The sequence below is a fragment of the Bubalus kerabau genome, chromosome 10 (genome assembly GCF_029407905.1).
Source record: "Bubalus kerabau isolate K-KA32 ecotype Philippines breed swamp buffalo chromosome 10, PCC_UOA_SB_1v2, whole genome shotgun sequence".
NCBI classification, from domain to species: Eukaryota; Metazoa; Chordata; class Mammalia; order Artiodactyla; family Bovidae; genus Bubalus; species Bubalus kerabau.
In genome coordinates, this window is record NC_073633.1 from 17,237,151 (window position 1) to 17,264,853 (window position 27,703).

At 49.4% G+C, this 27,703-nt stretch overlaps 1 protein-coding gene across 5 annotated transcripts in view; it reads right to left on the bottom strand.

Annotated features, from left to right (window-relative positions):
* The window catches only part of MEGF11 (multiple EGF like domains 11), a 389,965-nt gene that overhangs the window by 135,731 nt on the left and 226,531 nt on the right, over nucleotides 1-27,703 (bottom strand). Inside the window, exon 3 of one of the 5 annotated variants that reach the window (XR_008698848.1) lies at nucleotides 11,243-11,284. The exons of 2 other annotated variants lie outside the window; for them this stretch is intronic. The gene's annotated coding sequence lies outside the window, so the exon portion shown is untranslated. Of the gene's footprint in view, nucleotides 1-11,242; nucleotides 11,285-24,293; nucleotides 24,337-25,389; nucleotides 25,429-27,703 lie in introns of those variants that run through there. 2 more of the 5 variants (XR_008698844.1, XR_008698842.1) reach the window with 2 other exon arrangements.

Here is a 27,703-nt window from a genome sequence, read left to right on the forward strand (position 1 = left end):
CACACACACACACACTCACTCTTACCTGCCTCTCACAGCAAGCCCATAGGTGGAAAGAAGTGTCTTTTCACAGAGTCACAAAGCTAATCAGAGGTGCCTGCAGGAGCCCCAGTTTCCTTGTTTGTGAAACAGGCAACATCTGCCTCACAGAAGTGATTGCAAACACGGCATTTACTCCATGCCGAGCCCTGTGCTTGATGCAAATTATGCCATGGAATCATTTCAACAATGGTATGGTATATTACTTTATGTTGCAGACATGGAAACCGTAGTTCAGAGAGGTGAAGTAACTTGCTCAGGTCCGCACAGTGTGTAAGTGACCAAGCCAGGATTTGAACCCTGGGTGGGTCTGGCTTTGGAGTTGAGAACATCGAATGTGACGTAGGCTTTATAAAGTGCTTTGTGGGGTCAGTTATCAGCGCTGGGACTCAATAGGGGGTCCTCTGGGGAGCAGAGGGAGGAAGTAACCAGGATTTCCCTCCCTCTCGGCTTAGTTGAGTGAGCCAGAGGTCAACTGGGTGCCTATCTTGGTGGAGTGGGGCCGTTGCGGGGGTCGGGGGGGAGTTGTGGTAGGGATGGTGGCAGGCCCCTCCCTGTAATTCAGCCCCCCACCCCATGCTAATGGCCTGCAGGGGAAATCATCTGTAAGAGGTGATTTTCTGCAGCTCCGAGATCAAAGCCTGGCCCAGAGTAAGCCCCCTCGCTGAATAATGAAGGTGAATCCCAGCCAGGTCTGCCCAGAAAGAACGTTAACTAAATGAAGATGGCAGTTCAGTGACTGTGGAGTTTGTATCAGGGCCAAATTGATCTCTCTCTTCCAGCATGTAGATGCAAAACTTGGGCTGGTGCCCAAGAAAGGGGGAACACACACGCCCGCACATGTGCACACATCCATCTCCCCGCTCCCCCTCAATCCCTGGCCGCTGGCAGCCACCCGCCTCAGTCAGCATGGAAGCTGTGGGGAGAGGAGCAGGACTGGGATGGACAAACTACAACTGGGAGGGGCTTGCTGCAAGGGGACCCACTAGGTCTCCCATTTTTACCCCCAGAACAAGGGCAGCACTGTAATGTTAGACCTGGGTTCAAGTCTAGCTCTTCTATGCTTAAATGACCTTATATGCTTAAGTGAGCTAAAAACTTAAAAATATCCAAGCCCCAATTTCTTCTTTTTTAAACTTTTTGGCTGTACCATAAGATATGTAGGATCTTATTACCCCAACCAGGAATCAAACTTGTGCCTTCTGTCTTGGAAGTACAGAGTCTTCAACACTGGACCGCCAGGGAAGCCCCATCAAGCTGCAGTTTCTTAATTTTCAAAGTGGGAATAATAATGAAACCTGCCTGCCAGATCCATGCTGTGTGAATCATTAAGTGATGAACCCGAAAGCCTCCCGGAACTTCCCTACTGTCCCTGAGACCCAGACTGGGCTCGCAGACCTAAACTTTTTCTAACTTCTAACTCAAGCCTCCAGAACCATCTTCCTAGGCATCTGATGATCATTCTTTCCACACCCCACAACAAGGGAGAATTCCTGGCCCACCTATTCCCTGAGATGATAATTAACAATAATGCCTCCCACCCACACAGCACACAGCCCTGAATATTTAGAAGCAGAAAACAGCAGGGGAGTGGGGAGGGAGAGACCTGACTAGAATTGGTTAGAACATCCAAGAGCAGTTTCTTCCCCTTGCTTACACCTTAGAATCACCTGGGGGAACACATAAAAGTCAATGCCAAGTTCTAGCTCCAGATCTTGATTCAGACCTCTAGGGCGGGGCCAGGACAGGGGATTCTAATGTGCAGCCAAGTGTGCAGAACCTCTGTCTAGAGACGAGGCTTTTTGAATTTTAATGTGTTCAAGAATCACCTGGGAGGTCTTGTGAAAACTCAGATTTAGATTCCTGAGATTCTGGATCTCTAATGAGCTCTGGTGACCCAGATGCTGCAGCTCCGGGGAACACACTCTGGGTGGCACAGCCCTGGTGAAGGAACCTTGGCTTTATTGTCTTTCTTCCTTGTCAGCACTAACAGGCTTCTTCTGCCCAGCGTACGCTTTCAGTAAACGCCTGTGGGATTTGTTGGGCTTTCCTGATGGCTCAGATGGTAAAGTGTGTGCCTGCAATGCAGGAGACCTGGGTTCTATCCCTGGGCTGGGAAGATGCCCCTGGAGGAGAGCATGGCAATCCACTCCAGTATTCTTGCCTGGAGAACCCCATGGACAGAGGAGCCTGGCGGGCTACAAGGCACAGAGTCGCAAAGAGCCAAACACGACTGAACGACTAAGCACATAATTAAAACAGCGATGGATCTGGAGCCTGCTGGGCTGTATTTGACTCCTAGTTTTACTGTTCCAGCTCTGTGGCTTAGGGCAAGGCACTTGTCGACTGGGCCTCAGTATCTGCATCTCCACTGCCCCAAGAGCCTTGTAGCATGGGTGGGAAAATAAAATGGCATCAGGCCTGTGGAATGTAAACTGGTGACTTTCCTGGCGGTCCAGTGGTTAAGAATCTGCTTTCCAATGCAGAGGACATGGGTTCGATCCCTGGAGATTGCACATTCTGAGGGACAACTAAGCCCAAGAGCTGCAAACTACTGAAGCCAGTGTGCCACAACTGAGACCCGATGCAGCCAAATTAATTAGTTGATTAAATGGGGGGTGGGTGGGAAGCTCACAAGAGAGGGGATCTACATATACTTATAGCTGATTCACATGTTGTTCAGCAGAAATCAGCATACCATTGTAAATTAATTTCCTCCAATTAAAAATAAATAAATGTTTTTTAAAACATAAATTAGTATTAATGTTCTTTTTTATTCCTTTACCTGCCACCAAAGGGCACACAGGGCACATATTCCAACCTCAGTGACCTCTTGGTGTCTCTAATCTGGTGGATTATCTTTGGCAACCCTCTCACCCCAGTCTTTTGGCAGCTCTGAAGTTGAGTATGGACTGGACTTGCTAACCATGCAGATGCTCTCGGGACTCCCCATGCAGTGCCAGAGCCCTGGTCAGGCCAGGACGCTCACAGAAACAAGCGTGCTTCCTTTTAGAGACCCCCATAAAGACTCAGAGAACCTGGGTTCAAATCCTGCCTTCGCCCCATGCCAGGCCACATCCGGGCTCCCAGCAGTCCTGGTAAGCAATCAACCTCCAAGTCACTATCTTGTGAGGCAGCTCTGGGCTGCGGTGCTTCGAGCTGGCCTGCCTGCAGACAGGTAGGAAGGCAGGGCAGGCAGCACCCGTGGTAAGGCAAGGCTGTCTGGAAGTCCTCTTATTTCAGTGAACCATGACCATGTACTGAGCGATGGTGTGACTCATTCTTTTCTGCTCACAATGCCAAAGTCCTGGCTTCACACTTTACCCCACCCCATCCTGTCACACCTTATCTCAGTGGGCACAGCCTCAGCAGTGCCTCAGAGCCATGGTTCAGACCAGGTGGGGTGACAAGTCTTATCTTTTTCTTTCTAAGTTCCCCATGGTGCTGAAACACAGTCAGGACTGAAAACCACTATGCCCCATACTCTCTACTCCCCATTCGAGAGCACTGGGTTTAGAATCAGAAGTTCAAGTTCAAGTTCTGGCTCTCCACCCTAAACTGTGACCTGTTATGAGTCACTTAACAGAGCTGGGCCTCAGTTTCCATATCTGCAAAATGGGGATAAGGAAGCCAATTGTCTTGGAGGAATATTCAGGGTCAGAAGAGATCCAGAGTATAGAAACATTTTGGTAAGATGGCTGCAACACACCCATCAGGGAGCTCTGAGAACTGAGGTACAAGCGCATCTATCAGCATTCTCCTGGAGTGCCTGGCTCAGCATCAACCCAGGCCAAGCCAGCCAGTAACCACACACCATTCCCAAGGGTTCCTGGCCTGATGGTGCAGTCTCCTCTCCCTGACTATGCCTCCCTTCTGCAGCCATCTCCTTCTCTAGCCTCCATTCCAGTTCCAGGTATACATCTTATGCTTTCTCACTTTCATGACTTAGCTCAAGCCGAAAGGTCTGCATAGGCTGCTCTTCCTCCCTTCTCAGGCTCAAAGCTCAGCCAGCCCTTCCAGGCCCACCTGAATAGCACCTTCCTCAGGAAGTGTAGCCTCTTCTTGGAACCATTTATACCTCTATTGGACCATGAGCTCTCTGAGGACAGGGGTCTTGTCTTAGCATCTTGGTAGCCCTTGCAGCCTTAGCAGGGATCCTGGCACATAGTAAGGATCCAATAAAAGTCTCTTGTAACACAGAAAATGTGCACCCTGGCTAGAAAGCCAATAAATGCAAATTCATGCAACACAGAGGTCCTATTTTATGCTTCCTAAATTAGCAGTTTAGAGGACAAAAAAATGCTAACATGCACCAATGACAATGTTATGTTAAAATTGGTACACACATTACTGATAATGTTGAAAATTGGAACGATCATTTTGGAAAGCAATATGGCAATACAGATCAAGGGTTATAAAAATGCTTATTCACTTTGACCCAGTAATTCCAGTCCTAATACAGTATCCAAAGGAAATTACTCAAAAGAATAACAAGTGTTATATATGCATGAAGATACTCATTGCAACATTATAATAGTCCCAAATGGAAGACAACCTGAATGTTCAACAATAGAGGAATTGTTAAGTAAATTATGGTATATAAACTGAACAAACGATTATGCAGCCATTTAAAATATTTATGAAAACTATGTAAATGGAGAAATGCTTATGATAAGATGTGAAGTAAAAACTCAGAATGTAAAATTCTATGCACATTATAACTACATAATAATAAAAATGTAGGCATGCTGACAAGGATCAGAAGGGACCAGGCAAAATTAAATTAATTATTGTGTTAATGTGAGAAGACTAGAGGTGATTTATGTTTAATTTTAAATATTTCCTGTAAGATTGTTACAATGTCAATTTCACAATACAAAAGTTTAAATAGACAAACAGTAAATGTTGGTCAAATGAATGTGAGGGGAGAGAGATGGAGGAGAGTGGTGACCTTTTGGGGTGGGAGGGAGGGTGGTCTCTGGATCCAACTTTATCCCTGTTTGAGTATCTTGGGCCAGATTTCCTGTGGTCCAAATGAACAGTGGCATCCTGGATGAGGCTAAGCTTTAGAGAAGTGTGGCCTGCCTTTTGGGTACTTCTAAATTCCTAAATGATCCAACCAGTCCATTCTAAAGGAGATCAGTCCTGGGTGTTCTTTGGAAGGAATGATGCTAAAGCTGAAACTCCAGTACTTTGGCCGCCTCATGCGAAGAGTTGACTCATTGGAAAAAACTCTGATGCTGGGAGGGATTGGGGGCAGGAGAAGGGGACGACAGAGGATGAGATAGCTGGATGGCATCACCGACTCGATGGACGTGAGTCTGAGTGAACTCCAGGAGTTGGTGATGGACAGGGAGGCCTGGCGTGCTGCAATTCATGGGGTCGCAAAGAGTCAGACATGACTGAGCAACTGAACTGAACTGAAATGATTCGGGGTACATTTGTGGATGGTTAGATTTTTCTCAGAGTCGTCCAGAAGTCCTTGCTACCATGCAGTGTACCTATGGGGAATGGGCCAGAGAAATGTTTAGAGGATGTTCAAGTTCAAGGGGCTGATGGTGCACGAGGTCTTCCTGCTTAGGAGACAGACTGAGCCTGATAATGAATGAGAAACCTTTCTCTCCACACCCACCCCTTCTCTCCTCTAGGCTTTGAGAAACCACACCTCATGTGCTTGAGACAGTCCCAGTTTTCATCTGCTGTCCTGGCATAATTATTAATAGCTCTTTTTATCTCCAAAGTGTCCCAGCTGGGACATGGTCACATTACCCAAAGCACAAAGAGCAAGAAGGAAAGGAGAGGAAAAGTTGTTTCTATGACTGATGAATGGGGCAGGAAGGGTGTCTTTCTTCTGGGGAGTCCAGAACCAGAGATGTCAGCAAATGTTTTAGGTGGTCCCTCCTCCTCCACTTCATGGGGGGCACCCGTGCCTTCATCCTCCCCTCTCACATCCTCTTTCTGCATCTCTCCACCAACACTGATGCCCTCCTGGTGCTTCCAGTAACTGTGTGTCTCTTTTGTCCTGAATTCTTCTAGGATGAGCTGTCCCTTTCCCTTCTCTGGACCTCTCCCTCCCGCTAACAGAGATTTTCAGTTTTAATTGGATATTCTTCCCTGACTCCATGGCCCCAGTTCATCCTCCGCTGAGCCAGTTGAATTTCTTGCTCTGTTCCCGGGGACATTTTTCATCTGTCCTTTCTCCAACCAATGTTATCTCAGTGCTAAGCGGGATCATAATTCTGCCCAGTGTCATGGGAATTCTCGGCAATCTATTGCTTCCGACAGCGACAGAGTCTTTCAGGCTCAGATACCTGAGCACACGCTCAGATTTAGGCAGGATTTTTTCATGTCCCCACACTACACATCTGTGATACACATGTTACATAGGCACCATATGCAAAATTGCAGCCATTTACATGCCCTGGAGGAGGGCATGGCGATCCACTCCAGTATTCTTGCCTGGTGATTCCCATCGACAGAGGAGCCTGGAAGGCTACAGTCCACAGTGTCTCAAAGAGTTGGACAAGACTGAAGTGACTTAGTATACAGCACGCACATGACATGTCCAAAAGATGTAACCTTGCCACATCACACACACACCACATATATAATCCAAAACAGCCTGGAACGCTCACCCCTTATGGACTCATACTATGCCGTCAATACACATGATATACGTCCCACACATACTGCATGCAAGCCTCAGACCACACATGCATTACACACACCACTCACACATCACACACACATGCACGCATGCATGTACGTCCCTCAGGAAGGCTTTGGGGCTTCTGTTTTGTCAAGATCCTGCTCAGGGAGAAATGCTTCATTCTTGCTGCAGAGGCCACGTCCCCCACCAAGACGCACAAGGGCTTCAGCAAGGAGTGTTCATTACTGCTAACGAGCATTACATGCCTAATTAATTCCCAGGCCTGGTTTGAGGATCTGACCTGGGGCCTGATTTCCATTCAGGGAAAAATAAATGGAGAGTTAAGAGGGCGTCTGTGCTGGGTTAGTGGGATTTAGGGCCCGCTTGCATTTGCCCATCCTGTTCCCAAATCCAAATCACTGGGCTGATAAGCCTGGTGTGAGAACAGTGGATGGCATCCAAGTGGTGGGGCAGCTGAGTCTCCCTTCTGACCTTTCTGAAGCATCAGGACCACATCTTCAAAGTTAGGATGTTTTACGAGCATCTTCCGATGCATCCTGTGCTCCATCCAAGTAAAGGTCCCTTCGATTTGGGACAGAAAAGAGCCCCAATGCCCAGGCTGGTTTTCCTCTGTGGGACATAGCATAGAACACGCAAGGCTACTGCCTTGTAGGGGGGGTCTGGGCACTGGGTTGGCAAACATGAGACCCTTCTGGTAAATGCTGCAATCCGATCACCAGCTGGGGTTCTACCCACCATTCCATCAGCAGACCAGAGGTGGTGGGCTGCTGAATGAAAACTATGGGCTATTCCAAGAGAGGCACTGCATCCAGGAATTTACTGGGGTGGGGGTGGGGGGAGAGACCATCCAGATACAACCACCATGGAAGGCAATAAGGAAGCAGGGTCAAGAAACTGAGCTTTGGCATGAAGTCCACCTGGACTCCAATCCTCACGCTGCCACCCACTAAGCTCGTGATCCTGGGCAGCTACTTATCTTCTCTGGGCCTCAGCTTCCAAATGTGTGTAAAATAGGGTACTAATAGTACATCCCTCCTGTTGTGCAGCTTGTTTTTTATTTTTATTTTTTAATGTGGACCATTTTAAATTCTTTGCTGTGCTTGGTCTTCATTGCTGCTCACCATCTTGCTCTAGTTGCAGTGTGCAAGCTTCTCATCCCAAGGGGGCTTCTCTGATTGCAGAGCACAGGTTCTAGTGCGTGCGGGCATTAGTTGTTGTGGGGCACGGCCTTAGCTGCCCTGCAGCATGTGGAATCTTTCTGGACCAGGGATTTAACCCATATCCCCTACATTGGCAGGTGGATTCTTAACCACTGGACCACCGGGGAAGTCTGTAATGTGGACCAGTCTTTACTGAATGTTACAATATTGCTTCCATTTTATGTTTTGGTTTTTTGGCCACAAGACATGTGGGATCTTAGTTCTCAGACCAGGGTTTGAACCTGTGCCCCCTGCACTGGAAGGCCAAGTCTTAACCACTGGACCATTAGAGAAGTCCCCGGTTGCACAGTTTAAATGAGATGATGTGCATAGAGTATGTTGCAAAGTGTCTGACGCAGAGCAAGAGCTTAATCAGTAATAGTACCGAGTTGTTTTTTATTAGTAGTCTATTATTATTATTTCTACTGGGGCTACTGCTGCTACTGCTACTCTGCCATTCTGGTCTTTCTGTTTTGGAGTTTCAGATCCTCAGCATGGCTCTGAACATCCTCTGTGATATGGCATGACCTGGCATATTACCTTCCCCAGCATGACTCTTTCCCTCACAGGAACTAGACTGGTCTCCTACCTTTGGGCTCTTGCTCACGAGGTCCCCTGCCTGCAAGCCCTTCTCCCCACTTTGTCTGGTCAAGCCTTATTCCTCCTTCAAAGCCAAAGCTCTCATCCAACTTTCACCATGAACCACCTGCTCCAATCACTTACATCAGGGCCCCTCCGCATGCATTTCTATGGTGTTTATTATTATTATGAAATATTGTAAACATACAAAAAGTAATGAGGCAAACACTCATGTACCCACCACTTAGCTCAAAAAGGAAAAAAAAAAAAAATCATAGAAACAACGGAAGTCTCCTGGTTTACTCCCTGATTGCACTTCTCTTGTTCTTCCCAGAGGTAACTGGCCTCCTGCATATGAAGTTTATCACTGCCAAGAGGGTCTTGAGTTTTTACCACACCTAGACCCCTAATCGGCGTTAGCTGTAGTGCTGCATGTTTTGAAGGTTGAGATATATGTACGGAAGCTGTAGCAGGCGCTGTGTACTCGATGCCATCGCCCTCAGCCCATCTGCTCTCAGCACTGCTGTGGGACTGCTCCCGGCGCTCCGCCAGCCTCCCACTTCAGCCCGTGGCATCTCTGCTTGGGGCTTTCTCCCGAGTCCCAGAAGGCAGCTCAGACTGTGCAGGCACAGCAGGAGGTGCCAGGAGCTAGCATCCGTGGGGCCACCTGCCCAGTTCCATCAGAGACCGGCTCTCCCGTGCGTGCTTCCGGCTTCCCCAGAGGGTCTGCAGCTGCCCTGCAGTGACCTGCTCATAATCCCTCTGGGCTGGCTTTCCCCTCCCCTACCCCCTCCTCCTGCTCCTCCTGGGAGAGCTCCCAAAGTAAATCCCAGCACACAGGCTTCACTCTGGGAAAGCCAAGCTAAGGCAGTACGGCTTCTGCTCTCAACACAGCTTTGGAGAAACACTCATGTTGTGACATACGGCTCTATTTCATCCATCTTCACTGCCACAGAGTATTCCATGGAATGAGCAGGTCTGAATACATACCCTGCTCTGGGTGATGGATGCTTACGTGGCCTCCGGTGTCTCGCTATGACCAACAGTACTGCAGCCATCCTTCCCGCCGTTTCCTGACCACCCTGGTGCTTTCCATCAGGCTCTCTGACCCCAGGTCCCATTGCGCCTCCCATTCCCATTGAACTCTTAGAAGTCCACGTCTCCCTACCTAAAGGAAAGCCCTAAAAGGCAGAGGAGGGAATGGTGGGAGGGAAACGGATTCACTCAATGTGGAGTGGGCAGACTTCAGTACCAACTGGATCCAGCTTGGTTACCACCATCTAGTCTCAAATCATCACTCATTCATCCACATGTGCCAGGCACATTGAATGGGTTAACAAGCTTTCATCAATTTCCCCTTCATCTTCCTCTCTAATTCCTTCCTGCATTTCATCCTTCTCCCTCTTTCTTGCCTCCCCAGGAGTCAAGGGGACTTCCTGCAGAAGTACAGAAGCCAAGGCTACCTGGGCCCCCTCCCTGAGCATCTCCAGCAATAACGTGAGCTGGTGTTAAAACAACAGGCTGCCTGTTCACCTGTGTGTAGAAGGCCTGCAAACAGCAGTTCCAAGTTCTTGCTACTCCTCAGGCCTAGGTCACACTAGGCGGATGAAGGAGAGATAGTCCCAGGGGCGTCTAGCCCTCCGATCAAAACCCACATGCTCTAGGAAGGCTTCCTTGACTCTGCCAGGCACCAAATCCTATAGTGTTTAGTGTTCCTATCTCATACCTGCTGTGTCAGTGGCTCAGTAAGCCTTTATTAAGCATCTACTATAGTCAGGGGATGAATGAAGCGCCATCTGTCAGTTTTCACATCTGGGCTTTGCTGCTTTCTTTGTGGCTGCCTTGGGGCAGGTGGTGTAACCTCTCCATGCCTCCTTTTCCTCAAGGATAAGAATGGTCCAGATCTCATAGAATTGTTGTGAAGTCAAAGTAAGTTCTCACGTGTAAGGACCACAAACAGTGCCTGACATATAGTGCTCCTTGAAAGATAGCTATGATAGCCTGAAAATTCTCCACCCTGTGACTGACTGGGGAGGGGGCAGGGGAGGGTCTCAAACTCAGGAAAGAGTTCCCCCACCAGAACAGTGGGTAGATGCCCCAGTTCCCTCCGGGTCTCTCCCACCATCCTGGGAGCTCTCTGAAGACAGGGCCCTAATTCCCTTATGAGACTAGATTTTCTCAAAGGTGGAGAAGAAGCAAGCTTATCTCACTTAGCTGATCAAAGTCCCCAGGGTAGAAACAAAGTCCTCACCAGCCTGACTGCTGCCTTCAGTGTGTGACCGAGGGGCCCCTCCCCGGGTTCAGGCCTTCCTGGAAGGGGTGGGCATCAGGGACCTGGGGGGATGTCCTCTACCTGACATCCTCGTGACCACACCAGACCTGGAGTTTTGAGCAATTTGCAGGAAAGGTAAAAACAACTGGTTGCACCACTCAAAAATTTCTTTTTATTATCAGCTAATGGCAGCACTTACCAGAGCAATTTTATATGTAATAAAACTTTTTTATTGTCTCAGTCTTGGCTTAGAGAGGCAGAAAAGGAGACAAGCCCAGAACCAGGGAAGGAAAAGACTGGAGTAAACACCACAATTAAAACTGGCATCTTCCTAAGAGGGACAAGGATGATAGATTGAGGCATGCACCTGGTTTTTCTTCAAAGACGGGGTAAAAGGAAGAGGTAGAAAGTTAATACTCTGGGATGGAGGAGAAAACCAGATGCAGGGGAAAGCTGGTCTCTTCTGGTTTTGCTGTTTGGCCATGGGTGTGTCACTTTTCTGTGTCTGAGCCTCACTTTTCTCCTCTGTAAAATGGGGAGATGTTTAAGTGACTGACTCCCCTACCCCCACAAGACCTTCTGTGGCTATGGCCTTGATTCTTAGTGTTGTTAAAATTCACTCCATCTTCTTCTTCCAAACTAAAGCCAACAAGATTATAGTTTTGTTTGGCATTTTGAACAACCCATTTTAAGCACATTCTATAACAATGTGGGAGATATGCCAGAACATTATTCTCTCCATTACACAGATGAGAAACATTGATGCCCAGATGAGCTAGGTCACCATGACTTCAATTACAAACTACCAGCAGCTCAAGGTCATGGCTATTATGGATCAGACACCAGGCTGAACGCAGGCTCCGCCTCCAAGCCTGTGTTCTTTCCACCATATGACGCAGTTTCCCAGAGCAGATGATCGGGGACTGAGCCAACTTGCTAATTCCATCACCTGGGTCTCCCTGGCACTGTACCGCACAGCACCTAAAGCCAAAGCAGGAAGGAAAAAAAGAAACGGAAGGAGCAAGGAAGGCTTGGTTTAACCCTTCACCACCAGCAAGGTTTAACAGCTTACTCCCAGCACATCCTCCTGCTGGTTCTCAAAGTGTGGTCCTCAGACAGCAGCACCAGCTTGGGGATCCCCCCACAAGCTCATTAGAAATGCAGAATCTTGGCCTCCACCTCAGATCTATTAAATCAGAAATGAATGATAAATGGGTCCATTTTATACAAGGTAATGAGGTGGCTATCTGATATAATTTTAGGAATGCCAGGATTCATTACTCCACTGAAAAACGTCTCCTTGGAGCAGGTGTGAGAGAACAAGAGAGGCTTTCATTCCATAGTGATGAGACCAGCAGGAGAAACACCCCAGGAGCAAGATCCCAGAGACCCTGTGCTCTGAGAGGTGGTGGGGATACTTTCCTCAGAGCAGGGAATGATGGCTAGAGAGGGGACTTCACCATTTTCTGTATGTAACTCTAATCTGCAAACCCAGTCTCCCGACTCAGGGACGAGGGGAGAGATGCACGTGTGTGGTGGCTTTCGAATGTGCCAAGCCCCGCCTGAGCTGGATTATTTCACTTTCAGCATTTCAGTTCACCCTCTTGAACAGGATGCAGGTGGCACGATCTCCATTTTACAGACTGGGAAAGGGGTCCCCACTGAGCTTGCATAGATGGCCCAAGTGCCTCCACCCCGGGGTTTCAGTGTAAACCTGCGTCGTGATAATTTCAACCCCAACCCCCACCGGCCCCTGCCCTGCTCTCTCCACTGGCCACAATGTCTAGGAAGCCGCCACTGTCCCAAAGCCTGGTACTTCCCGAGGGGGCAGGGCTGAGCCGTCGGCTGAGGGTTCTGAGCTGCGACAGGTGGACGCGAGCGAGAGCCAGCTCTCTCCAATCTCTACCTGTTGGCAAACCCTCCCCTGTTTCAGTTAAGGCGCTAGAGCTGCTGGGTTTTAATGTTCACCGAGGCTTACTGGATGAGAAAGCCAAATGTGGCATTAGAAGGGCTGACAGTCCAACTGGGGAGAGATAATGTAACCCAGCTGCAAACAGTTCCTAATGCCAGCCAGTGTGTGGTTAAATACCAACATGGATGGCTTAACAATTTGGAGGGGGAGGGAGAGGTGAGTGTGACCTGGAGCAATTCGAGGGGGTTTTCTGGGGGGCAGCAGCAGGGGGGTCCGTGGTGGCTGCAGATAGTCTGGCCCCTCAGCCGGCCTCTCCATCAAGCCTCTAAAACAATTCCAGATGTTTCACTGATGTTTCCCCAGCTTCTTTCTCATACAATAATTACCTTTTAATGGCACACATTAATGCAAATTAGGTACATTGGGAAGTATATTTCACAGCAAATGTGCTCCCAATCCTCCAGCTAGGACCCTAACCCCCACTCCCCAGCAAGGTGAGGCAGGCACTCTCCCGTGAGGGTGGCAGTGGAGGTCTAGCTGAGGTCTGAATTTGTGGGCACAGAGAGTGCCGCTCCAAATGGGGAGGCTGAAGTTGGCAGATGGGGAGGGAAGTTGAAGGCCTCCTAGAGCATCTTACTCACGTCTCTTTTGGAGCACTCATATCACTGCTATAATCATCCACTTCCATGTCTCAAACCTCTAGTGCTAGACTGAAGCTCCAGGGAGCAGGAACACCATGTACAGTTGTATGAGTTGTGCACTGTTCAAAATGCTTGGCCAGAGGCAGATGGGCTAAAATACAGGCTGCCCTCAACTTGCCACTGGAGCTGTGTCCACTCAGAAGATGGGCCACCTTTCAGCAATTTCCACAAGGGGTCCATTTAGGAGGTAGTGTCCCTGCCTGAGGCTGTGCCTGTTTGTTTCTGGCTGAATTCCTGTTCCTGGCACAGCACTGAGCACAGAGTATGTCCTTAGTACATATTTGCTGCATCAGGAAATGCATGAACATAAGCAAGAATCCAGGTGTGACTGCATGGAAGAAAGCAACTCTGAGATGGGTGGGTTTGTCATTCCATTTCACAAATTAAAAGCCAGCTTTCAGAAAACTGGAGGAGAAAGTGTGGCTTATACTTTTCTTGAATATTTCCCTACTTCCCCAATTCTCTTTCTCTAAGCTAAACACGGAGAAGGCAATGGCATCCCACTCCACTACTCTTGCCTGGAAAATCCCATGGATGGAGGAGCCTGGTGGGCTGCAGTCCATGGGGTTGCGAAGAGACGGACACGACGGAGCAACTTCACTCTCACTTTTCACTTCCATGCATTGGAGAAGGAAATGGCAACCCACTCCAGTGTTCTTGCTTGGAGAATCCCAAGGACGGGGGAGCCTGGTAGGCTGCCATCTATGGGGTCGCACAGAGTCGGACACGACTGAAGTGACTTAGCAGCAGCAGCAAGCTAAACACAGTTCCAAGCACACAACAGGGCCTTGCTAAACTAATCCACTGGGAGAGAAACCGTGTCATAGAGCACACCGTGAGTTGGAAGGGCGAACAAACATATGCTACTAAGGAGACACACGCTCTCTACTCAGGTGTCTACAGAGTAAGGTGGACAACTTCTTTGGACCTCAGTTTTCTTATCTGTGAAGAGGGAATATACACAATCCTGATCTCACAGGGTTTTTATGAGAGCAAATGAAATTATGTATGAGAAAGGGTTTTGTAACTGCTGAAGTACCACACATTGGACTAGATGCTTCCGATACATTATTCAAAAGTTGGCCAAATGTGGCCCACCACCTGTTTTTGTCAATAAAGTTTTATTGAACCACAGCCAGGCCGTTCATTTGTATGCTGTCTGTGGCTGCTTTCGCTCTACAATGGCACAGTAGTTGTGAGGCTAAATCTTTTATAGGGCTTACAAAGACTAAAATATTTACTACTTGACTCCTGACAGAAGAAGTTTGCCAAGCCCTCTGTTAATGCCTTTAAGCCTTCTAATTACCCTGTGAGTTAAGTACTAATATTATCACCTCCATTTTACAGATGAGAAAGCTGAGACACAGAGCAGTTAAGTAGCTCGGCCAGGGTTACACAACAGAGTAGGGGCAGAGATGGGATTCACACCAGGGTGGGCAGGGACCCGAGTCCATACTCTAAAACACAAAATCATCTCGCTCTCTTGTTCCTAAGGCAATTTACAAAGCCCTAGACCCCAAGGACAAGAAGGATCTGGGAACAATGACCTAAAGCCAAACAGAAGGAGGTCCTTGCTCATGCACAGGTAACACTTCTTAGGGGAGCTGGTCAGGACTGGAATGAAGCCAGGACAGGTTCAGGCAAACTTCCAGGAAATAGACCTCTTTCCTTGGGACAGAACCATGGGGGAACATACAAGCTTCCTAGGGCTGCCGGAACAAAGTACCACAAACAGGGTGGCTTAAAACAACAGAAATAGATGGTGCAGTGGTTAAGAATGCAGGGGACTCAGGTTCAGTTCCTGGTCAAGGAACTAGGATTCCATACGCCGAGAGGCACCCAGGCCTCAACTAAAGAGAAGCCTGGACGCCTCAACAAAAGACCCCACATGCTGCAACTGAGGCTGGACCAAAAATAAAATTAATTAATTAATTAAAAAAAAAAACCAGAAACACATTCTCTCTCAGTTCTGGGGGCCAGAAGTCTGAACCAAGGTGTTGGCAGGGGCACACTCCCTTGGAAACCCAGAGGGGAATCCTCTCTGGCCTTTTCCTGGCCTCTGTGGTGGCCGGCAGTCCGGCACAGCCCTTGGCCGCAGCTGCAACACTTTAATCTCTGCCTCCAAGGTCCCGAACCACTTTCCCTGCGTCTCTGTCTTCACACAGCCAGCTTCTTATAAGGACACAGAATCATGCTGGATCAGGGGTTCAATCTACTGCAGGAGGACTCCATCCTAATTTAAGTAATTATATCTGCAATGACCCTATTTCCAAGTAAGGTCACATTCAGAGGCTCTGAAGGTTGGGGCTTCATCTTTTCTGAGGGGATGTAATTAGGCTCATAACAAAGAATGTCTCAAAACTCTTGATGGGGGTGGGGTGAGGGGTTGTTCCAACCTTCCTCTGAGTCAGGAAGTCAGCCAGAGACAGAGAGAGAGAGAAAGCAGAGGTCTTCAGGCAACTAAGGTGAGGTGAGTTCATGGATATGTCCATTGAAAATGTCTCCGTCTAGAATTTTCCTTATCTCTACAGATTGCAAGCTCCTTGAGGCCTAGGCTGGGTCTTACTCCCTCTGTCTCACATAGTAGGTGTTCCGTAGTAGGTGCCAACTCAGTGATCATGTCAACTGCCCCTCGATGCCTCTGTTGGAAAAGTAGCCAGGCCACAGGGCTAAGTGGCTCTGGACACCTCTTGGGCTGAAACCAGAAACAAATGAACTGGGAATTGCCAGGCCAGCTGGGATGCCAGGATGCAGGAGAACCCCAAACCAGCTCCATCTGTGGTCCTAGCAGGGCGTCTGAGGGGCGTCTGGGCAGAGACCACACTTATGCCAAACAACAGGTGGCCCAGTTGCCCTTCACCTGTATTGGCACAGTCAATATAATTATGCCCCTGGGATATTGACACTAAAGGAACCATATTTGAGAAGGTCCCACCAGCCAACTTGGAGAAGGCAATGGCACCCCACTCCAGTACTCTTGCATGGAAAATTCCATGGGTGGAGGAGCTTGGTGGGTTGCAGTCCATGGGGTCGCAAAGAGTCGGACACGACTGAACCACTTCACTTTCACTTTTCACTTTCATGCATTGGAGAAGGAAATGGCAACCCACTCCAGTGTTCTTGCCTGGAGAATCCCAGGGACGGGGGAGCCTGGTGGGCTGCCGTCGATGGGGTCGCACAGAGTCGGACACGACTGAAGCGACTTAGCAGCAGCAGCAGCAGCACCAGCCAACTTAAAATTCCCAGGTCACTGCAGCGGAAATGTTCTCACAGACACACAAGCAAACAAGCATTCCATCCAAAAGTGCTGGCTGCAGGTCTGGCCCTGCTGAGAAGCAGGATTCTTTAGAAGCTGATTTGGGGGCAGTAACATGTACCAGACAACTACTAATGGCCCCACAGATGACTCAGTTACTTATCCTCTCAACAAACACACCCTGAACAGCCTATAGTCAACTAAGCACTGGGGATTTAAGGATGAAAAAGACAGTGATACCAGCCCCTGAGGAGGAAAGCTCTGAACAAGTAGATAATCATACGCTGAAATATTTACAGATAATCTGATAGGATGCCTGGGAAAGTCGGTGGGGAGGTAGGTGAAATAAGAGTGGCCAGCAGGTTGATACTTCTTGAAGCTGGGTGATGGTGACGTAGGATTAATTATATTGCCCTTCTATTTTGGTATATATTTGAAAGAGTCCATAAGTTTTGAGAAATAAAAATGGAAAAGATGCAAGGGGCACTTGGTACAAAGAAAAGGTGCGCAGGCAGTGGGTAGCAGGAGGAAGAGTATGATGGGTGCTTCCCAGAAGAGGCAGTCATCCGGGTCTAATCTGAGAAAGGAGAGGGATTTTCCACCCTTGGGGAGCTTACACAAAGCGTACAGACATTGCTGTTATAGAAAGAAGATGGTTTCCAGAATCAGTCAGACCTCTTTCAAATCCCACCCATACATTTGGGAAAATAGTACCTATCTTATAGAACAGTTATCAGCATTACGGAAGGTAATGGATGAGAAGGAGCCTTGCCCACAATAGGTACTGAATCAATGATTATTTTATCCATCTCTCCACCCACTGATGCATGCATCCTTCCACCCATCATCCATCTACCCATCCATCCATCATCCTTCCACCCATCACCCAGTCATCCACCCACCATCCATCCACCCATCCAGATATCACCCATCCATCCAACTATCATCCATCTATCCACCCGTTCATCTATCACCCATCCATCCCTCTACCATTCATCTCCTCAACATCTATCCACTCACCTACCATCCAGCCATCTATCCACCCAGCTACCATCTATCCATCCAGTTATCATCTATGCACACATCCCTCTATCATCTTTCTGGCCACCCCTTTACCCATCCTATCATCTTTCCAGCGATCATCCATCCATCCAGTCATCCCTCCATCCATCATCACACTGTATTCTCTCTGTGCTCCAGTCTATACCATGATCAACTTCAAAGCAGAAAAGGATAGTGGACACATTCATAGCTGTGATGCCACACACAGGGCCTATGCCCCAGGAAGTGCTCCGTGATTCTCTTCACAAGAGTAAATGGCTGATGGAAATTTCTCTTGCATCTGCATTGTTCTTAGGAATTAACTTGGAGGATGAGAAGACTGGGCGGGGGGTGTATTAACGGAGAGGCATGTGTCCACAGAATGTGGAACTAGAGTAAAGTCTTACCAGCAGGGTCCTACAGAGGAGGCAATCTGAATTATAAACCCCAAACAGTGCAAAAATGAATTCGTTGGGATAGGTCATGCTACTATAACAAACCACCCTCAAATCTAAGTGGATTAACACAACAAAGATTCATGTTTTGCTCATACAAATTCTGCTGTGGGTCCAGGCAGCCTTCCAGGGCAGCTGGCCTTCTTGCAGTGAGACAGCAATCCAGGAGGCTTCACCATCTCAACACAAAGCTTCCTTTACACAAAAGCCAGCCACAGAGAGGAGAGCACCCACGCCACACCTCCTTCCTCTCCTGTCTGGGCCTGGATGTAGAATGAAGCAGGGCTTTTGCAAGAGGGTCTTGCACTGGAGGGCTCAGGCCTGGCGGGAGAGGGTGATAGGATGGGGACCCTCTTGCTTGTCCACTCAAGGTGCTTGCCCAGGGGTCACCTTACTCGATCATGACTTGAACCTTCTACTGCATAAGCTGCTTCTGACTCAGGGTCCCCTGGCACGGCATCTCAGCTTCACCATCTGTAGCAGAGATAATCATGCCCACCAGATAGTCCCGTGCTCTGCAACATTTACCAGCCCCTCATAGCCAGGAGGGGCTGTGGGACTAGTCCTGGCTAGGGGGCTGTGAGGGGAGTGCCACGTGTCACCGCTGACCGAAGCAGGGAAGAGTAGTGTGATTCTGGCACACATTCTGGCTCCCTTGCCCTCTAACCCAAATGATGCTCCATGGGGGCACAATGCTTTACAGTTCGCAAAGCACTTTCCCCACCATGATCTCATCGAGCCTGTCACAGTCCTGTGCAATAAGGTGATCATATCCTCACTGGGCTGTGCTGGGTCTTCATTGCTTTGCCTGGGTTTCCTCTAGTTGTGGCGAGCAGGGGCTACGCTGCAGGTGAGGTCCTATCACCAGTGACTGCACTAAATCAAAACTGTGGATTTCAATGCATCTCTAAGCTCATTTGACTCAGCTCAGTAGATTCCAAGATGCTGGGTCCAAAGGGAGCCACACAGGGTGTGGTGCTGACCCTGTGGCCTTCAAAGGAGAGACCTGGGAGGCAAACACCTTACCCACAGAGGGAGGATTCAGTTAGGACCTCTCACGGCATAATGAAGAGAGTCTTTTTCCCAACAGACAAAACTGGGTTTGAATCCCAGCTTTGCACTTTACTAGCTGTGTAACCTTGAGTCAGTCACTAAACCTCTCGGAACCTCTGTTCCTTCCAGAACTAGCTGAACAAGTTATTTATCTTTTCTGAGCCTTGGTTTCCTCATCTGCAAAATGCGGCTGATTTTAGCCACCTCACAGGTTGGTTTTTAGGCTCAAACTAGATCTGAGCCCACACCCAGCATTAGGGCATAATTAGTGCTGGCTCTCCCGTCTCTAGGCTGACCTGCTAATGGCCTGCTTCACTCCGCAGAGAATGCCATCTGGTTCTAGAACAGACACTTTCTGTGGTTCCTTTCACATCCTCTCTGTTTCAGATTCCTTTACCCCTGGCCCACAAGCTCCACCCAAACTGCCAGCGAAGCTGTTGGAAGAGGTGAGAACAAAAGGAGCTGACAGGAAGGAGGAAACCAGTGAGCCTGGAAGAATCCGGGCAGCACAGCTTCCATGCTGTGCCAGCCAGGCTGCCCGCCTGCAGGGCATCCTCCAGGACTGCAAGCTGATGTGGCTCTTTAGTCAACATGCTCTCCAGAGGGGCAGCAGCATGGCCTGAAGTAGACAATGCCATGCTGGTCCCAGGAGGGGGATTAGAACTTGAGGGCCATTCAGAAATCCCCACAGGAGTGTTTGTTTTCCCACCTGCCTTTGGAGCAGCCTTAGGGGAATGGGGATTAGAGGACTCAAGGGGGAGCTTCATGGCTCTAAAATCCCAGATTTTGCACAGCATCACCAAGGGGACACCTGGAAGGTGCCCTTCTCTGAGAGATTCAAAGAAAAGGAGAGACTGTGTGAATCTGTGTGGATTTGGACAAGTCTGAGATAGATTCTGTCTGCAGCCCAGGGCTCTGCTGGGCATGGCAGCCATGGACCAGGGGTGGGGGGCAAGTCTGCTTCTAAGCCTTAGTGTCTCTTCTCATCCCATAGCACCCACATCAGAGTTCACTGTGATGAGCAAAGGAAATGAAGCCTGCAGGCCATTTGCCACTGGACCACTGACACCCAGTGCCTGGCCTCTGCTGGCTGATGGACTGAACCTTCTGTCCAGCCTGTCACCCGGTGGGCAGCAAACAGGGAGGGGACCACCTGGCCATCCTAGGGTCCCAGGTGGGCAAGCAAGACCACAGGAGGCTAACTTGCCCCACAAGAGATTTTGTAAGTCTCAGGCGGCAGCAGGACTAACTGACAAGATCCTAATTGCAATCACATAGGGCACTTATAGGAAAGTTCCTAGTGCCTGTGCCAAGCACCCTATAGGCCTTACCCTGTTCAAAATAGCCCTGAGAGGAGCAGCTTCTCATCATCCCCATTTCACAGACAGGCAAACCGAGGCTCTCTCTCCTCTCAGAAAAGATTCCAAGGGCTTTTCTTGTAACAGGAGAGAGGGTTGCAGAAGAGAGCTGAGGGCCCAGGGTGGGCATTTCTGGGGGAGGCAGCCATGGTACCCACAGAGTATGCCCCACCTTCTGTGGGTCTCAGCCCCACAAAACCAGAGGCCTAAGCTAGAGTCATCCCTACCTTTGGAACTGGTGAGTGTTGACTTCTGGACTGGCTGTTATTCTCTGGACTGGTGGCAAACCGAGCTGGGATCCATTTATTTTGAGGAAGATGAGAATTTATTCCCCATTATCTTCCTCATCACAGAAAGAGTATTTGAGGTTCACACTCTGGGTTTTAAAACTGTGTTGTTCCTGGGACCCCTGAGCCAGGGAAAGGGTCAGGGTGGGGCGAGAGGTGACAAAGAAAAAGGGATGGTGTGTTCATAGTTGCAATTTACCAATGGCAATTAGCTTCCTATGATGACTAACCTTTCAACCTTCTGCCAGCCTTCACTGGGGGAACTATTGACATTTAGAATCTGCAGGCCAAGTGCCGTGGTGCGGGAGGTGATGTTTTTTTAATGGGGACTCCGGGCCCATGGATGTGCTCTCTGGCCCTGTGCTATTTGCATACTTTACAGGGTGGAGGTTGAGCTGCATTTTAACAGGTTTGCTGGCTTCCTGGGAAAGTGAGTGCAGCCGTGACTGTGGGGATTGTCACCCATGTGGCTCCCAGATGCAGTTGGTTTTGCATCCTTACACCTTCCCTCTGCTCTTGAGGAGTAGGCAGAAAGGATGGCACCAGCTTGGGTGGGCCAGAGGCTTCAGTCTCTCACCATCCAAGGAACTGAAAGATCAAGGTCATTTTTCCTGCCTGCCTCTGGCTAAGAACCCACCCTCTTCCCAGGGTAGACTGTGCTTTCCAGTGATTACTGTGTTCAGCCTCCTGCCCTAGATGGTGATTGGCTTCCTCTAGCCCAGCCAGGGACCTCTCTGGGTCTTTAATTCATCCACCCATGCATCCTTGTGCTCATTCAAGCCACTAACATTTACCAGGGGCTTATTATGTGCTGGCCACTGTTCTAGGCAGTGAGTATGCAGCAGAAAATAGACAGGTCCCCCCATCCTCAGAGAGCCTACATGCTAGTGGAGGAGACCAAGGAGAGGTCAGATAAATAAGTGCAACATGTGGAATATCAATTGTGTGATGTGCTTAGCAGAACAACACAGCAGGGAAGGAGGAGAGGAGTATTGCGGTGGGGGGCTTACTTTTAACACAGTGGTCAGGAAAAGCCTCCCCAGAGATATTTCAGCAAAGACTTGAAGTAATGAGGGGGGAGCCACCTAATAAGAACAGCCAGTGCAAAGGTCCTGAGGTTCCCAAGAGAGACCTGCAACATGCAGGGGGGTCAGGCCGGTGATGAGCAGGCAAGGAGGGGAGAGGCAGGCAGGGATCATGAAGGGCCATAGAGGCCTCCAGCAGGGCTTTGGCTCTTCCTCTGAGTTCCTTGGGGAGCCATTCATGCCAGGAGGATGGCATGAGCCGGCTAGTGCTTTAAAAGGTCCACTCTGGCAGTGGATGGAGAGTAGATTTTAGGGGGTCAGAGAGACAGGGTGGAGCACTGCTAGGAGGCTGTGGCAGCAATCCAGGTGAGAGGTCCTTACGTGTCCTCAGAGCAAGTGATCCCAGAGACTCCCTCAGCTCACAGCCATCCAGACGTTCTCCACTGTGCGCTCAGCTGGGATTTCTAATAGTCACGTGTGGATGTGGGAGCTGAACCAGAAAGAAGGCTGAGTGCCCCAAAATTGATGCTTTCAAATTGTGGTGCTGGAGAAGACTCTTGAGAGTCCCTTGGACAGCAAGGAGATCCAGCCAGTCAATCCCAAAGGAAATTAAGCCTGAATACTAATTGGAAGGACTGATACTGAAGCTGAAGCTCCAATCCTGTGGCCACATGATGAGAACAGCTGATTCACTGGAAAAGACCCTGATGCTGGGAGAGATTGACAGCAAAAGGAGAAGTGGGCAGCAGAGGATGAGATGGTTGGATAACATCACCAACTCAATGCACATGAACTTGGGCAAACTCTGGGAGATAGTGAGGGACAGGGAGGCCTGGTATGCTGACTTCCACGGGGTTACAAAGAGTTGGATGTGACTTAGCAATTGAATGACAATAAATGAGGCTGTGCTGTCCCCTGGGGGCTTAAAGCTTATCTTTGGGCAAGAAGACACCTGGCTTAAGAGATACTTGGCCCCACCCACAGCATTTGCTGGGCACTCTCCCCAGAGGAATCACTGAGGGCCTCCAGTTCCAAGGAGCAGGGCTCAGGCATCTTTCCCAGACAGGTATAAGCCCTAAGGGATAATATCTATGGCAAACCCAGGCTTCCCTGCACTCACAGAGCGCCTTCAGCTGCACCATCTCATGCACATCTCATGATCACCCTGCAGATGATTACTATTGTTTCATTATTATTGTTCACCCTTTGCAGATGAAGAAAGGTCTGCAAAGGTCTCAGCTGGAGGATTCTGAGTTTCTCAGCAGAAAGTGAGGACCAGGAGGAGAGGCTGGGAGATGAGGCTAGGGTGGGGAGTGGGCCAGACCCTGGAGGGTCCTGAGTCTCATTGTCTTCCCCATCCTGAAGAAGCCCCTTCTCCTTAAAGGGGCTGGGGTGGAAATCAAAAAGACAGGCAGGTCTCCTTCTGGCCATGGAACCCCAGACTTTCGGGAGGTGATTCAGACCTAGTCCCTTCTAGATCTGCCAGGTCCATGACCTCTTATCCCACAGAGGAGCCTGGGTTTAACTCTGTCCAGGAGGAAAACGGCAGAGTTATAACATGGGTTGCTTTCTCCATAGCCAGCTCTTTCTCCAAGGGTTCTTCATGCCTGGCCCAGCAAGTGAGAGTCTGGCCTGCCCTCCACAGGGTTGCTGGGTCCCAGAGATGTTGAATGAAGGTTATCGGGGCAGTCACTCTGCCTCTAGGGACTGGAGCTCCTGGGCCACGGCTCTGTGGCTCTGCTCTCGTGGGCAGGGCTTAGAACTCAGGCAGAGGGAGGAAGCTACAGGGATGGGATCATTTGTCATTGTGGGCACCTGCCTGCTGAGTCACTCACTGGGACTCCAGGGACAGTGAGGGTGCTGTGCAGTCTGCTGGAACTTGAGCCCACATTTATAATAGATTTATAAGAACTGTGTGGACATGTTTGCTTTTTTTTTCTCGCCCCTCATAAGTGATGCCATTATGGTAGCCATAATTCTTATTTACTCCATCAGCAGGCTGCTGGCACTGGCACAAAAATAGATTTGGAGAATTTATCTCATACATGCATCATAAGGAAGCAACAAAGGCACCCAGGTAAGATTTATGTGGGTGGGGGTGGGGAGGTGAGCATCCATCATCCCCACTTTCGCATTAATGCCGCTCCTCAAAGAGAGCCATTATTACCCTTCTTAATCAGAGCAAAGTAATTGTTTAAACATCCTGCCTATAACAGGCTTGGCTCCCCCGTGCTCTCAGGTGGGGCTGCACTGCCCAGGGGTTTGGGGCACAGGCCTGCTCGAGAACAGCAAACTTCATGGTGGACCACAAGGTAGCCAGATGGTGTGCAGCCTAGTGGCCCTGGGTACTTTCACAAAGGGAAAAGTGTGTGGCCCAAGTCAGGGTGCTCCTCAGAAGGGATGCTGCCCATGCAGGAGACGCAGGTTCGGTCCCTGGGTTGGGAAGATCCTCTGGAGCACGAAGTAGCAACCTACTCCAGTATTCTTACCTGGAAAATTCCATGGACAGAGGAGCCTGGTGGGTTATAGTACATGGAGTGGCAATAAGTCAGACACGACTGAGCATGCATGGTGCATGGGGAAAGTGTGGGGCCCAAGTTGGGGTGCTCCTCAGAAGGGATGCTTGGGTGTTTGGGTTTGTTTTGTACATTGAAAGAGCCCTCAAAAGCACACAAAGGTGCAAACACAGCACCCTCATTCCTGGTCCACATCCTTTTACATGGACCTGTTACTCCTACTTGAAATCTTTTTCCTCCCTCTGTCTCAAGCCTCCCCATTCTTCAAAGCCCAGCTTAAATCATGCTTCCTTGGGACTTCCCTGGTGGTCCAGTGGTTAAGAATCTACCTGTCAATGTAGGGGACGTTGGTTCAACTCCTAGTCTAGGAAGATCAGACATGCTGTAGAGCAACTAAGCTTGTGTGCCAGTTACTGAGCCCACCCTCTAGTGCCCATGAGCCGCAGTTACTGAGCCCACCCTCTAGTGCCCATGAGCCGCAGTTACTGAGCCCACCCTCTAGTGCCCATGAGCCGCAGTTACTGAGCCCACCCTCTAGTGCCCATGAGCCGCAGTTACTGAGCCCACCCTCTAGTGCCCATGAGCCTCAGTTACTGAGCCCGCATGCTGCAATTACCACAGCCCGTGTGCCTGGAGCCTATGTTCTGCAACAAGAGAAGCCATCACAATGAAAAGCCTGAGTACCACATCTAGAGAGTAGCTCCCACTCGCAGCAACTAGAGAAAGTCCCTACACAGCAACCAAGACCCAGGGCAGCCAAAATAAGTAAGTAAATACAAATTTTTTAAAAAGTATGCTCCTTCTTGACACTTTCCCTCTCTGATAGCACAGGGGTAGGAGAAGGCACTCTGAACTAGTGAGAGGCCAAGTCCTGACTTCACATGAACCAGGTCTCTCTCCAATGGGACTCAGTTTCTTTATCTTTAAAGTGGGTGGCTGTAGCAGAGGGCTTCTAGGCCTTTCCAGCTCTGAAGTTCGCAGTGTGTCCCAGGCCTCACTGGTCCATCCAGCTTTGAACTGCTAAAACACTTTAGAAGGTCCTCATCTTAGATATACTTGGAATCCCTAGGGAGGTTTAAAAAAAAAACCAAAAACCAAAGTTCAGCTTCATCTGGACTGATTAAATCAGAATCTCTGGAGTGGGGCCTGGGCATTGGTCATTTTTAATATCTGCATGGCATCACTGATTCAATGGACATGAGCTTGAGCAAACTCCAGGAGATGACGAAGAACAGGGAAGCCTGGCATGCTACAGTCCATGGGGTCGCAGAGTTGGACATGACTGAGAAACTGAACCACAACAACATGATTCCAATATCCAGCAAGAGTTGGAAGAACCCCCTTGGGATAAATTGGATAAATCCAATTTATAACTAGTATAATGCATGCTAAATGAATGGACGGATGCATAGGTAGAAGGTAGATGAGTGGGTTGATGGGTGGACATGTGGGCAACTGCATAGATGGATAAATGGATGGGAAGGTGAGTGAGTGGGTGGAATGATGGGGACATGAACGGTGCGTGGAGGGGTAGATGAGTAGGATGATGGGTGGATAGATGAATTGAATGGGTGATAGATGCATACTTTCTCTTGCAATTGTCTGCTACCTTCCTTGAGTTGACCTTGTCTTTTCATTAAGACTGAGTTTCCTTAGGTAAGGATTTCTCATATCTTTTATATTTTCCCACAATGCTCTCAGCATAGAGCCAGATAGAACAAATGCTCAAAGGAGTCCTAATATCTTTGCATGTTAAAAACACTAGACTAGGGGAAGACGTGTCCTGTGTGTGCTGTGCTCAGTCATGTGCAACTCTTTGCGACCCCATGGACAGTAGTCCGCCAGGCTCCTCTGTCCATGGAATTTTTCAGGTAAGAAAACTGGAGTGGGTCACCACTGCCTACTCCACGGGATCCTCCCAATCCAGGAATCGAAGCCACACCTCCTGTGTCTCCTGCATTGGCAGGGAGATTCTTTTCCACTGTGCCACCTGGGAAGCTCAGGGGAAAGATGAGGGGTTAAATACTGTATCCTTCATTCATTTTGACTTTAGTCAAGTCAACCTGCCTTAGGTTTCTCATGGTCTTAGAACAACCACCCCAACTCTCCCCCGCCAACAAAGTCGAGTGAGTCAGATGGATGTAAAAGCATAGTGTACACGGAGAACAGTGTTATTGCCATCATGGTCCCTGTTATTCAGCTCCTCAGCTTGGCAGTGTGTTTCTAACCTCCTTTGCACACCGCTGGTAATCAGCAGCCGTCCTGCCTTTTATCCACATTTTATCCACCACCCTCAGGGCGCAGGTTTCTGCTGATATGTGTATGAGCGCAGAGCTTCTGGGAGCCCTGGAAGCCTGACACTGACTCAGGAAAGGAGGCCAGGACTCAGAGCCCTGGCATCTCGGCCCTTCCGCATGAAGCCTTCACCTTTCCCTCACCAGTTTTCCCCTGCTCACCAGTGTCCCTGTTCCCCTCGGGTGCTCAGCTCCCCACTCTTAGTGCTTGGCAAGCTTCCTGGCACTGCCCCCTGGCCTGGCCCTGTCTCCAATGTGCCCGCCTGATGGACTAATGCAGTAGTTCATGGACCATGGTCCATCCTGCACTCCAGCCACCGATGGATCCTGAACACGCAAAGCTGATCAGGACTTCTTCTGGCTTAAAATTCTCTGTGGGCTTCTTTGTGAGGGCCCTCACCACCTGATCCGAACAGGCCCCCTCCGTCCCCAGCTCCTTACCTCCACCCCACCTCTGCCCATTCTGCACAGACTTTTGAACATTTCCCGGCTGTGCTGCGCCCTCCTCCAACTCCAGACCACTGCATGCATTGCTCCCACCGCCCAGAATTTCCTCCCCTCCCCCACCCCAGCCTCTTCACCTGACAAACTTCACCTCCGTCTCTGGGAGTCACCTTAGGGCCCTCTGGAGGGAGATGCTCTCCACTGGCCTGAGCACAACAAGTGACCTAGGGAATGGTGAGCGTGTGAACAAATGAACACACAGGTGTGTTCTTTTAAAAGCCTCAATGTAAGAAAGTCCAAATAATGTAATCAGGGATTCTCCCTGCTTTAAGCACGGTCATCGAAGGGTAACCCTGATAGAGAATTGCCTGAAGAGATTTGATGCAGGCCTCAAATTTAAGGCCTGGATAGCTTTATGGGAGGTGGTAGGGGAAGACAGGGGTCAGGGGTGGTGGATGAGAGAAGCAACCCCACGTCCAATGAGCGGTGGCTGCACGGGAGCAGGAGGGCCGAGAGGAGCTACTCCAAGTTCAAGCTCAGGAGGGGGGACCTCATCCAAGGTAAGGAGCAGCAGCTGCACTTTGCTGGAGCAGCCGTGAAGA